Source organism: Charadrius vociferus, unplaced genomic scaffold (assembly GCF_000708025.1).
Source record: "Charadrius vociferus isolate BGI_N301 unplaced genomic scaffold, ASM70802v2 scaffold262, whole genome shotgun sequence".
NCBI lineage: Eukaryota > Metazoa > Chordata > Aves > Charadriiformes > Charadriidae > Charadrius > Charadrius vociferus.
In genome coordinates, this window is record NW_009647218.1 from 424,370 (window position 1) to 432,918 (window position 8,549).

Genomic DNA, 8,549 nt, shown 5'->3' on the forward strand with positions numbered 1-8,549 from the left:
CAGTCTGTCGGCGGCGGGGTCTTCCCTCTGGGATTTATAACCTCTGCCAGTCCGCAAAGCACGGCTGCAAGCCACGGTTGTTTTTATTTATAATTTTTTTTTTTTTTTAATTAATTAGCTTAGTCTTTGTAGCTGTCATGGCTCCGGGTTTCTGAAAGCGCTGGCAACAGGGCTTTGATTTTAATTTGAGCTGAAGTTAAAAAGCGCTGTCATTGTGCCTGAGGAGGATGGATTTGTATGGCGGGAATTAAACAGGATTGCCATCGCTTTAATTACGGGGAATGAGAGAAGTAAACACATTTGCAAAAGGGGAAGAAAAATCACCGTAGCTAAAGCTAGAACAGCCTTGACAGATCGGCGGTGCAGCCCGGACATCAGGACATATGCTGCAACCGTGCCACCAGCACAGACCTTGAAACACGCTCAGGAGGAAGAAGCGTTTTGGGACATCCACGGGCCAGACTGAGAGGTGTGGGGGCTCCTGACTTCAGTGCAAGTTGAGGTTCTGCTGGAGCTCCTCTGAACGGTGCTCTGCATAAAGGGTAAAGGCAGGTTGTGGTCCTCTGACCAGAGAAAATGCTTCATTTCCAGATTAAGAAGTGTTTCAGAAGCATGGAAACAATGGAAGTGAAAACAGATTACGCCAAATGTGGTGCAAAGGGTGATTTAAAAAGTAAAAGCGAAAGGCAAGGACCAGAAGTCAGTGAGATACAGTCACCAGAAGCAAACTGAGCACTGGAGCAGGTGAGGAAGAGCTGATGATCACAATAACCCCAGGCTGGGTGGCTGGAGAGACCTCATGTGTACGTGCAGGGCTAAAACTCCGCCTTGCAACTTTGAAATCAGAAAGGCCCTGTTTAGAGACACCATTGCTTAGGGGACCTGTCTTTCTACACGGTATTTCTGCAGTAAAAATATCTGATCTTTGGGAGACGTTTCTTACAATTAGAGGGCAGCTGATCTACTCCGAGAAAGGAGCAAAACTGCAGCGAGAGCTCTGCTGAGGCATGTTCCCTGCCAGGCAGGTGTAAGAGCTGTATTCAGGGAGAAAGGGAGGCACTGCCCGGGGTCTGGGGAGTCAAAGCAGACCATCAGTTCACCGTTTGGACACCAGGTGGTTGTACAGCCTCACCACAGGCAGGACGGAGACGACCGGCCTTGTCTGAGGACCGTCATAAATGAGGTGAGAGCAGCAGGACCATTTCATACCCCGGCACAGCTCTTTCAGGGAAAAAAAAAAAAAAAGCACTCAGGCAGTGAAAAGACAGACAGACAGACAGACATCCACTGGAGCTCTGCACTGTGACTTTAATGGGACCGCAGGCAGAGGAGAAGGCTGCCTGCCATCCAGCCCCCATGGCCTCAGAGGCCACTTGGGTGCCAGCTGGATCGGGATCAGCTGCAATGTCGTACCAGCATCTCCGGTGAGCTGGAACTGGCCAGTCTCTGGAGAGGAAGAGTCATCCTCCAACACTCATGTGAGGTGTTTAAAGAGCACAGTTGTGGGAAGTGAGATGTTGGATGAGCTCATCCCAGTGCACTGAGCACAGTGGCAAAATAAATCCCCTGCCCAGTCCTGTTTGGTCACAGGAGACCAACTGGGCTTGCTGTACCCGTGATGGGTAGGGGACACAAGCAGGACCCTAGCAGGCCCAGCGTTGGCTGTCTTTTATGGATGAAAATCATACCACCAGAGAAAGGGGAACCTGAGCAAGAAGTATGGTGGGCTCTTGATACAAAGCTATGGCTGCTGCTAAGGGGTGTGAGGCTGGCCACAAACTACGTGCAGTAGAGGAGACTGAGACCAGCTCACCTGGGCATCTGGCAATCTCTGCTGAGCTCCGTTCTCCTTCTGAGACACACTCAGGCTCATTCAGGAAATGCCTCGATGGGTGGAAATGTCCAGATGCTCTGCACGTGCAGCAGAGTACCGCAAAGCCATAAGGCAGCTGCCACATGGTGGGGTTAGTCAGAGCCCCCACATGGGCATCTGAAAGCATAAAGATTGCTTATGCCAGACGCGTACCATAAAACATTGCTACTCTGTGGAGCAACGTGAGGTAAAGGGTGATACTGGGAAAGGAAATCTAGCAGCATGGCTGCTCTGAAGCCATCAGCCTGTTTGTAAGTAGAGGTGACACGAACACAGAGAGGGGAAATGTCTGGGCTGAGGATGACCCATTCCCTGTGCTTCTTCGATGGGAACATTTTTGCCAGTTTGCCTTTGGCTGTTAGTGAAAAGTGCCTTCTGACAACAAGCAGTGTGGTGAATAAGCCATTGTGGACCGCACTCAACATTAGACTGGAATGAGAGAAAATGACATTGCCTATTGTCTCTACTGAGGCTTCACAAATCTTTTACGCAATAAAAGATACAATCTATCAACCTACCTCTAAAAGCCCTTCTCCAAGGTAGTGCTCGTCCGTCACATCAGGCATCAAACACAACAGGATACTGGAGGCGTTAAAATGCTTAGTGCTTCTGGACAGGGACTGACACCAGCTGCAAATGCAGCAGCAGGTGAGTCAGTCCTACCTGCCGAGGGATGAGGACACAAGAGGAGGCTTTTTTTTAAAAAAAGTTCTAAGCAATTTCAGAGTTGGTGACATGGGAGGGATCATCTCATTGAACTCCACATCCAGAGTCTGGGCTCTTTTTTCGGTCACTGAAGATGTAGTCAATGTTGCCAGTGAACGGCTGGTCATTATTCACTTTGTCTTAAAGTGCTTCTCTAAGCAAGCTCAATGTGATTTAAATTTCTTTCCATTGGCTGGGCAACGATGGGCAAGGGACTACGTCATCTGTTTGCACCTTCACTGCAGTTGTTCAAATGTGAGAGAGAGGGTTCTTCCCCTATGCGGTGTGTCCATTTCTTCCCACACCAAGAAAATACCTCATGGTGACAGCCCAAAAGAAGATCCAGTGGCACAGCATGATTGCTTGAAGAAGGGCAGATTAGGGACAGTGCAGCCTGGGCAGAGTGAATAGAAGAACACAACAGGAGCTGCTTGACTACATCATGAGATATGAACCCAAGCCTGAATAAAGGTCGGTTTTCATCATTGTGCTATTAGCCATACTAATTTTTTACTCTATTTCCAAGCAAGAATGATGCTGTCTGACGGACGCTCAAACAAAGACTAAGAATAAGACATCGCAACGCCCTTGGCAAAGTTGGCTGTCATGACTCTGTCTGGGCTCAGACAACAGACCACAGAATTCCTCAGCAGAGCTCAAAACAGGTTCGTCTTTGAATGGGAACTTGAGCACAGAGTACTGGGAAAGCAACGGGAAGCTGGGAGTCAGAAGACGTAAGACATTGTTAATCAGTGTAAAACAATTGGGAAGGCAGCTCTGCCCGACAGTGTGGGAACACTGCAGCAGAGCCCCCAGAGACCAGAGAGCAACTGGCACAAAGATGGGTGAGTCGGAGACCCTCAGATACTTCCCTGAAAAGAAAGCCCATGCAGTTCAGCTGAATAATGCGGGACAGTGCACGGAAACACTTTGGAAATGCTTGCACAGATCTCCCAAGAGCCACACAATTAGGCTTACATGTACTAGTGAACAGGACAAGATCCAACCATCAAATAAGGACCCAAAACTGGCCACGGCCTGTGCTGCGATATCACTTGAGATGTCCACAGGCTTAGAGTAACGGTGAAAGGCAAACCAAAAAAGCAGTAAATAATAGAAATAGGTGGCCAATACACTTGGGCTTCTGGACCAAAGCCAGGGTGTTACTACTGTCTGTTGAGGCTTAGAAAAGTGACACCGTAGCAAGGGCCAACAGGACACCGCTCAGCAGCCCACCAATCTGCAGCAGAGACATGTTGTTACAGCCTTGAGCAAAAAGTTAAGGCAATAGCAGCTCATGTTTTTAAGTGCTGGTTTGATCCTTTATGTGTCAGCCAACAAGCAAGGACCATGTCCACCTTCTTTGAGCCAGCTGAGGTTCCTGGCCAGAGAACATGGAAGCAGGCTGTGCTGCCTGAAAGGATTTATGCTTCTGCAAACACATTATAGCTCTATACATCCCTTCTCTCTTACAAATTTATATGTCTTGGCTGAAACACAAGAGTTTCTTCTGTAAAGATGTGGGGTTTTGGTCAGAATTCACATATGTAGTTGAAAAAATGCTGAACGTGCTGATCCTGATGTTCAGTTCTCTCCATGTCTCATTGATGACAGTCACATGTCGGCATCAGTTCAAAGGACAGCCAAGTCCAGTGAGAGACTCACATCTACAGAAGACAAGAGGCTGTTCTCTATTTCTACCTGCCTGTCTTCCTCCCCTAACCATGCTGTTCCACTCCTCTGGAGTGCAGGTTTTGGTCCAATGAGCATCAGCATCTGCACCAGCACATGGTAAGAGCTGGAAGCACATGGTTGAGAATGGGACCAGTGAGGAAAAAAAATGCAATTCTCTTTTGGTGGAAGGGAGTTATGTCAGTTCACAGCATCTCCTGAGGCCGTACATGTCCCTAAAGCGGGGTGGCTGGCCAAAGCCTGAAGTAGTGAATCACATAAACCTAAGCACATGAATCGTCCTTCTTCCCTTCAAAGCTCTTACACTTTAAGTTCAGCATGTGCATGCTACTTTGTTGGATAAAGAATTAAATTAGCAAAGCATAGGGTTTGGATTACTAGTCTCAGCAGTAGCAGAGGGCTCAGTGCCACAAGGGTTCATTCAGCTCTCTGTTCTTCTGAGATGCTCCCAAGTCAGGCTTCAATGTGTAAAATCCTTTTGTAGAGAGGTCCTTCTGTGGGTGTGAGATATATTGTGGTCTGTAAAGAGCTATGGGTTCCTTTTAAGACACTATGAAACAGTCTGTGAATTCCTTTACTTGCATTTGTGTGCATTTACTCACGCGCATAGACCCACTGCAGTTGAAGGCTTGCCAAAACTAGTGTGGGATCTGCAGTCCCCAGCTCCTTATGAAGGCCTTCAGGAGGCTGCGAAATGTTAAGCATTCTCAGCAGTTCTGGCGAAAAGTGACATTTTATGGGATTACCAAAACCAAGTGTTCTTCACGGAAAAATGCCTGACCCTTTCCTTTGCTGCGGATCGATCTGTACTCAAGGGCAGCAGCAAGACTGTCCCACACCACCGCTTCACCACCGCTAAGGTGCAAATAAGCGCTGTGCACAGTGCCTAGTAAGTCTGTCGGATTAAGTGACGGAAGCAGACAAAGAACTCCTTAGAAATGCCGTGGGTGACAATTGTCTGTGGTGGGTTCATTCATCCCGGGGTAGTACTGTATGTGGGAAGCGAGCGCTGGCTAACAATGCCACAGCTGCTTTCCCAACCCACACGCCGGTCATGTGTGGGTCCTCTTCAGCACAATAAAGGAGAGGGCTGCAGCATTAGTTGCCTTTCACTCCATTGAAAATGGCTACAAAGCATTAAAGCCCGGCTGAGTGAGAAGGCTCACCAAAGTCAGTGTGAGGGTGTTACGAGGCACAACTGTTTAAAGTAACTGGTTGGACGGAGCAAGGGTATTTGCAGATTGTTCTCTATCTGAAAGGGCATCATTAAAACATCAAAACGGTGTATGTGCAGTGCTTGTTGAGAATGAGTGACGGAGAGGTTTATTTAATGCATAATTCAGTGGTTATGCTATTATTACCATTTTTATTTTTACTCCTTTTACATATGCACTTTATTTAAAATTCCAGGAGTTATTTATGCAATTTCTGTCACAGGAACTCTAGAAGGCTTCCTGCACTAGTGATCAGCTACCAGGCAATTTAGGCTTCTGCTCCTGGTTAAGCTGATTATGACAGAGTGAGTTGAATCATCACAGGTGCCACAAAGAGCAGCATTTGATCCTACATATACATACCAACAGACATATATATATACACCTATATGTACACAGACCCAGTTTCTGCAGCTGCATATGAAAACTCTCACTAAATGAAGATTCCTTGGAGCGGGAAGTGACCTTTCTTCTGCGTTTGGCAATGGTATTGTGTGTTTAGGGATATCTCACTGTAAATTATTATTCTCAATAGTGCCAACTTGCAGCGAAAGGAGTATATTAATAATGAAAAAAGCAGTAGTCTCATGGAGATAGCATACAATCACGTCCACACTTTTCTTTGTTGTCTCTGATCTGTAGTATTTGGTCTAAGATTGTAGGCCCTTCTCAAATAAGATCCACGTAGTAGTTTCAGGGCATGTTTTGTACGCATTCAGCTGCAATCCCAGGCTCACTGTGTAGGGATGATTTGACGAGCTTGTCAGCTCTGATCACCTGCACAATGGTGCTGCCTCACAAAGAGGCTCTCTCCCAAATTTACTTCATGGTTATTTTTCCTCCTTCTATACTGTGAGCTCTAAAAATAAGAATAAATGGAATTCCCAGTTTCCAAAGTCAAAGACAGCGTGAATTGATATTGCCCACCGAAATGCAGTGAGACTAAATCAATAACATCTGCAATAAGGCATAATGAAGACAAAATTATATCTCAGCTTTCCCGAACAGCTGCGAATCTATTTTTAATGATCCTCATTTTTGGCAGTCAGCTAAACAACTTTTAAAATGTCCTCGATAATGGATTGTTAAGTAGATCAGCAATGCAGAACACTGAAATGCCATTAATTGCAGCTTCTTCTGTGTGGTCTGTAGTACTTGGCACGAAAACACCCTCACTCTATAGCTAGACTTGAAAACGTATGCGGCACCCTGGGGTAGTTAGGAAAAAAAAGAAGTGACTTTAAATAGGTGACTTAAAGAATAATGCGGTGTGATTGCTACCACTGATTTGTACTTTTTTGAGGTAGGGTTTTTAGGGAAACTCTATCTGTTTTCACAGGCTTGCCGTATCATTCAGGGATACCGCTCTGTATGATGACAGCTTTGTACACTGATAACCAAGCTCCCGGGCTTGGCCTCTCAGGCTCTCAGCATAGCTTCTCGGTCTGAAAAAGCTGAAAGAGTCTGTTTTCTCCCGGCACTGATGGAGCTCATCACAGTGAGATTCAACATGGCATTTTAAACCTCAGTGCGATGTGTATTTTTTTTTAAATGCAGAGTATACAGTGACAGTGGAGGTGGTGAAAGAGAGTCGTGGACTGGGAGGTGTATTCAGTTGTTCTTTGTACTAAGTCACGTAGGTCATGCTCATCTAGGATGAACGATGTCTCCTGGCAAGGCAGAAAACAGGGAAAAAGGGCTTCCCATGGGATCTGCTCACAGTGATGCTATGCAATGTGAATCGATGAGGTTACTATGGGGCTGTAATTATTACTCATCTTGCATGGTGATTTGAACAATGCTGACCTCCCAATTTGCTGAGCTTTGCTCGTCCTCATACCTAGCAATGAAATTGAGTTCATGTGTACCAGTTCTGTTTGGTACAAAATTAATCAATATTACTGTTCATGCCTCATCCCGTTGCTCCACAAGCTGCATGCTTCTTCCCTAATGAACGTACAGTCCAGATACAGGTCTCCATGCTGCTCTTTGAAAGCCTTCAAGTGACTTCCTAGGACAAATGTGGTTTCTTCAGTCAGCTTCATTCCCTGGGAAAGGTTGGTGCCGAGGGAGGGCTGACATTAGATCACACTCACAGCAGCGTGGTTGGTATGATGGAGCATGCTTGTTTCAAAGCAAACACATAAACGGTCACCGGAACCATTCAGCAGAACCTCACTTGTCTATATCTGCTGGTGATCTGGTCCTCTGTTTTAAAATATTTGGGAAGTATTCACAGAATTCACAGAATTGTTAGGGTTGGAAGGGACCTCTGGAGATCATCTAGTCCAACCCTCCTGCCAGAGCAGGGTCACCTACAGCACGTTACACAGGACAGCGTCCAGGCGGGTTTTGAATGTCTCCAGAGTGGGAGACTAGTACTCAGATACTGGAAATGCACACCCAGCCTCAAACTTCTTTCACATACATTTGGGACTTGTCCTTATGGCATCCTTATTTACCTTTCCTCTCTGCTCAGCTGACCCAGCATCTCTCTTGAGGAATTTTGGTGCATCCCTTGCACTGGTGGTCTAATAAGCACTTTTGTGTTGATATCAGTTCCACATTCAGTTGACCCCAGTGGGCTTCTGGTCTTCTTATTTCCCTTGGATGTGCTGTGTTTGGTTTTAGACTGTTAAAGTAAAAAAAATTGGTGAGCAGGTCATCTACTTTTGTACTTGCAGTGTGCTGCCTTTTTGCCCGAGAATGAGTCTGATCCTGATTTTCATGAGTTTCCGATTCCTGCTTCACACCGCTCCAGTGTCATTCTGCTCACATTTTGATAAGAGCATTTCATGGCGCAGGGAGTGCAGTGCTCCTGAAATGGCTCCTCAGTGGAAAAAGTACTGCATGTTTGTCTTCCATGTTTATCTTAAAAATCACAGCAGTATAAAAATACTCTTTGCAGGGTGGGAGGGAACATTAATCTGTGCAGCCTGTTACTCTGAATCCTTGATGCCTTTGTCTCCTCTATCTCTAGATATCTAAGAGCTCTATTTGTATGTTTGGAAAGCAGTTGCTATGGTCTAACTTGATTAAGCAGGTTAAGGAGAGACCACACAGTG